The following is a 5,806-nucleotide window of genomic DNA, read 5'->3' on the forward strand; positions in this document are numbered from 1 at the left end:
GCCAAGTAAGGTCAGTCCAGCCCCGAAATACCAGGCAATTCTCCTCTGAACAAGGAACATGACAACCCCAGACGATCGTTTCGGCCTCCTATGGGCCTCGTCAGTGAGGTGCAGCCACATTCCTCTAAGCACACTGGGCAAGGAATCCATGTCTGGTTTCCCCCATCACCCATAGGGAGACTTCCCCAGGGTTATAATAATTTGCATACAAAGAGAGAAGCGCTCTACCAGGAACGAACAACAGCTCAGTGGCTTGTTCTATGGCGATTTACCACCCGGAGGCAGCCTCTTTTAGACCAGTGTGCTTTTCACAGAAGAAAACTTTCCTGAAGTATATCAGTCTGATCCCGCCAGGTAAGGTCAGTCCAGCCCCGAAATACCAGGCAATTCTCCTCTGAACAAGGAACATGACAACCCCAGACGATCGTTTCGGCCTCCTATGGGCCTCGTCAGTGAGGTGCAGCCACATTCCTCTAAGCACACTGGGCAAGGAGTCCATGTCTGGTTTCCCCCATCACCCATAGGGAGACTTCCCCAGGGTTATAATAATTTGCATACAAAGAGAGAAGCGCTCTACCAGGAACGAACAACAGCTCAGTGGCTTGTTCTATGGCGATTTACCACCCGGAGGCAGCCTCTTTTAGACCAGTGTGCTTTTCACAGAAGAAAACTTTCCTGAAGTATATCAGTCTGATCCCGCCAAGTAAGGTCAGTCCAGCCCCGAAATACCAGGCAATTCTCCTCTGAACAAGGAACATGACAACCCCAGACGATCGTTTCGGCCTCCTATGGGCCTCGTCAGTGAGGTGCAGCCACATTCCTCTAAGCACACTGGGCAAGGAGTCCATGTCTGGTTTCCCCCATCACCCATAGGGAGACTTCCCCAGGGTTATAATAATTTGCATACAAAGAGAGAAGCGCTCTATCAGGAACGAACAACAGCTCAGTGGCTTGTTCTATGGCGATTTACCACCCGGAGGCAGCCTCTTTTAGACCAGTGTGCTTTTCACAGAAGAAAACTTTCCTGAAGTATATCAGTCTGATCCCGCCATGTAAGGTCAGTCCAGCCCCGAAATACCAGGCAATTCTCCTCTGAACAAGGAACATGACAACCCCAGACGATCGTTTCGGCCTCCTATGGGCCTCGTCAGTGAGGTGCAGCCACATTCCTCTAAGCACACTGGGCAAGGAGTCCATGTCTGGTTTCCCCCATCACCCATAGGGAGACTTCCCCAGGGTTATAATAATTTGCATACAAAGAGAGAAGCGCTCTACCAGGAACGAACAACAGCTCAGTGGCTTGTTCTATGGCGATTTACCACCCGGAGGCAGCCTCTTTTAGACCAGTGTGCTTTTCACAGAAGAAAACTTTCCTGAAGTATATCAGTCTGATCCCGCCAAGTAAGGTCAGTCCAGCCCCGAAATACCAGGCAATTCTCCTCTGAACAAGGAACATGACAACCCCAGACGATCGTTTCGGCCTCCTATGGGCCTCGTCAGTGAGGTGCAGCCACATTCCTCTAAGCACACTGGGCAAGGAGTCCATGTCTGGTTTCCCCCATCACCCATAGGGAGACTTCCCCAGGGTTATAATAATTTGCATACAAAGAGAGAAGCGCTCTACCAGGAACGAACAACAGCTCAGTGGCTTGTTCTATGGCGATTTACCACCCGGAGGCAGCCTCTTTTAGACCAGTGTGCTTTTCACAGAAGAAAACTTTCCTGAAGTATATCAGTCTTATCCCGCCAAGTAAGGTCAGTCCAGCCCCGAAATACCAGGCAATTCTCCTCTGAACAAGGAACATGACAACCCCAGACGATCGTTTCGGCCTCCTATGGGCCTCGTCAGTGAGGTGCAGCCACATTCCTCTAAGCACACTGGGCAAGGAGTCCATGTCTGGTTTCCCCCATCACCCATAGGGAGACTTCCCCAGGGTTATAATAATTTGCATACAAAGAGAGAAGCGCTCTACCAGGAACGAACAACAGCTCAGTGGCTTGTTCTATGGCGATTTACCACCCGGAGGCAGACTCTTTTAGACAACATCCCATTCACTAAGGCATTGGTTATAATGATCTGACATCTCACTTAGGTATATAGCCGATATACAGGGCAGTGGCGGAACTTCCAGGGTGACGAAAAGTTGCAACCAGGCCCAGGAAGCAGTCTCTTTTTTGCCCCAAATGTGATTTTTACAGAGAATAACTTTTAATGGATTATATTAGTCACTATTGTAGCTATTGTCAAATATACGGAGGGGGCTGCGCCGGAGGGGCAGGGTTAAGATGAAGGGGGGGGGTTGACTCAGAGGATGCGGGGCTGGGCCGGTCTATACAAATTTCCAGGGCTGGTCTGATTTCCCAGTCCGGCCCTGTACACTACTTAACCCACTAACCACCAGTGCCTCACCGCAAACTACCCTTTAGCTATTTAACCCCCTAACTGCCAAATGGTGGTGGTTTTGAAAAAAGAAAAAGAAAGCTGATTATTTAAAAATAGAGTAAAAACAAAACACACAGGTACACACAGGTAATATAGTGTATATGCACAATGAAAAAAAAACTAGTATGTCTAGATACCTTTAATAAGTTTTTAGTATTTTTAGACAAGTCCCTCTCTTAAAAAAATTAGTGAGCATTTTGTCTGTATAGTCAGGTGATCACTGTAGTAACAATGAACACCTTGCAAGAAATAAAGTTGCTTTTATTTCTGTCCTACACAAAGGGGCCTCTATATTATAACCCCTTAAATCCTGTATGGGCCCCTATTTCACCCTTGATGATGATTTAGTAAGATGATCATAGTAACAGCAGTGGTCACATGGCTATTTTTAATATTATTTACTAAAATCTATGCAAAACTTATACATATGTTTTACAGTTTTTGCCACAGCTGTCTCACATGCCATGACTTATAAATAGAATAATGTTATATTGTGAATCTGCGGGGCTTGCTAAAAAAAACAATATATAATTTGTGTGGGTCACTCACTGAAATTTGACTTACAATAGGGTTTAAATGTAGGTAACTAAAAAAGCTTAAAGGGACACTGAACCCAAATTTTTTCTTTCGTGATTCAGATAGAGCCTAACATTTTAAGCAACTTTCTAATTTACTCCTATTATCAATTTTTCTTCGTTCACTTGCTATATTTATTTGAAAAAGAAGGCATCTAAGCTTTTTTTGGGTTCAGACCTCTGGACAGCACTTTTTTATTGGTGGATGAATTTATCCACCAATCAGCAAGAACAACCCAGGTTGTTCACCGACAATGGGCCAGCATCTAAACTTACATTCTTGCATTTCAAATAAAGATATCAAGAGAATGAATCAAATTTGATAATAGGAGTAAATTAGAAAGTTGCTTAAAATTTCATGCTCTATCTGAATCACGAAAGAAAAAAATTTGGGTTCAGTGTCCCTTTAAAATTGGTTTTGCACTTGGGTGTAAAAAAGGCTTAGCAGTGAAAGAGTTAAAATGTTATAAACCCCAAACAGTTTCTTTGTTTTCCTGTTATCCTTTATTTAAAAAAAACAAAAACAGGGATATAAGCTCAGGAGAGTGCACGTGTCTGCAGAACTATATGGCAGCAGTTTTGCAACAATGTTATACATTGGCAGCACTATTTCCTGTCATGTAGTGCTTCAGGCATGTGCACGCTACCTACCTAGGTATCTCTTCAACAAAGAATAATATGAGTACAAATTATCTAATAGAAGTCAATTGGAAACTTTTTTATAAGTATATTCTCTATCTGAATGGACAAAATGTGTTTCAATTCCCTTTAACAGGAGTCACTGACTTAGAAGTGAAAGTATCCTATCACAGGAACTTGCATTGCACATAGTCATACCCATGTTTTTGTATATAAACTTAAAGTGGTGTTGTATTGATGCTTTTATGTATATACAACTTAGTGCAGAGGATCAGAAATAAATGCTGCTCATTGATTTAATTACTGATGCACCCAAACTCTAAGCGCTGCTGTACAACCCCCACACCAAAACAAAACTAGCATCTGCTGTCCAAAACTCCTAGCACAAGTAACACTTAACCCTAAATAAACAGAACTCTCACAAACCACAGATACCCTGAACCTGCCACAGCAAGTTAAAACTAACCATGACCACACAGAACCTCCGCACATGCAAATTAACCCAAATCATGGTTATTTGGGTTCCCCAAGTGTACGTAATCTAAACTTTTATAACTTGGTGCTGCTCTGATCCATCTACTACAAATAACCCTAACTGTGTCCACCCCACTGCAACTCCCTTTAACATCCATCTGCAACAACCCCCTGCAATAACATTATCGATATCTATGCAAACTTTCCTTCCAAACCCCATCTATATAACTATAAAATAACAAATGGTTAATTATACATGAAAAATCTAACCACATTTTGTTACCTCAAATCTTCAGGCTCTTCTGCCCATAGAAGTAGCTTTGTTTTTTTAAGTCCTATGACACACGATGAACTATATATTTAATATATAAACTTTGTAGGCAGTCGTAATTTTTGTAACCTTTCAACCAATCAGAATTGTAAATAGGCTGTCAAAAGTTGATTCCACTTCTTTGTTATTAGGGCCGAATTATCAAATGGCAGGTGGACATGATTCGACTTAGCAGATCATGTCCACCCGACATTGCTAAATGCTGACAGCATACGTCGTCGGCATTTAACATTGCACAAGCATTTCTAGTGAAATGCTTGTGCAATGCCGCCCCCTGCACATTTGCAGACAACCAGCCACTAGCAGGGGGTGTCAATCATCCCGATCGTATTGGATCGGGATGATTGCAGTCCACCACTTAAAAAGTGGCAGACGAGTTAAGGAGCAGTGGTCTTAAGACCGCTGCTTCTTAACTTCTGTTTCCGGCGAGACGGAAGGTTTGCGCGGAATAAACAGCATCCGCTGCTTGGCAAATATACCCCTTTGTATTTAAGTTTACTGTACATAGATATCAGCTTTTTTTCAAACATTGCCTTGTTCAAAGATGTATTGCTATCATGTGTCCAAAGCTTCAGGTCTTTCATGTATCTCTAGCTGGCTTAGGCCTTTTCGCTAAAACTGAAAAAAAAATGTGTTGCCTGAAGACGTGCTAAAACTCATAGCTGCATAACAGGAGAAGTCTTTAACTGGGAACTCATACAGTTTAGAAGCTTGTTCTATTGGATAAACCTCGCCCAGGGAGCAGCCTATAACTACTTGTGACTTTTACAAACAAGAACAAATAACATTGTTGCAAAACATTTTTTCATGCCATATAGTACTTAAAGTGAATGTAAATGTTGATCCTTAAGTGCCCGGTTTTTAAAAATTTGATTAAAAACAGAGGCACTTTAATTTACATTTCACTCCTGTTGAGAAAAAAAAACGTACCTTTTAATCTTCACAGCAGCTCCAGCTTCCTCCGGTCTTCGTAAGCCATTTCTGATGTCAGAAATGATGGATAGGTAATCCTCCAATAACAGCTTCCCCCCCCCCCCCCCGGTGGAATCAGTGTCTGATTTAATGCCGTGATTGGAGGAAGCAGGATTCCTGATTTTAGACCCAGGAAGAGGCTTTGCAACGGGTGGAGGAAGCTGGAGCTGCTGTGAAGATTAAAAGGTAATTTTTTTTTTCACAACAGGAGTGAAATGTAAATTTTGATGAATTAAAGTGCCCCTGTTTTTAATCAAATTTTTAAAAACCGGGCACTTTAGCATCAAAATTTACATTCACTTTAAAGGGATATGAAACCCAAAATGTTACTTTCATGATTCATATAGAGCATGTGATTTTAAACAACTTTCC

The sequence above is a fragment of the Bombina bombina genome, chromosome 4, assembly GCF_027579735.1.
Source record: "Bombina bombina isolate aBomBom1 chromosome 4, aBomBom1.pri, whole genome shotgun sequence".
In the NCBI taxonomy this organism is placed as follows: domain Eukaryota; kingdom Metazoa; phylum Chordata; class Amphibia; order Anura; family Bombinatoridae; genus Bombina; species Bombina bombina.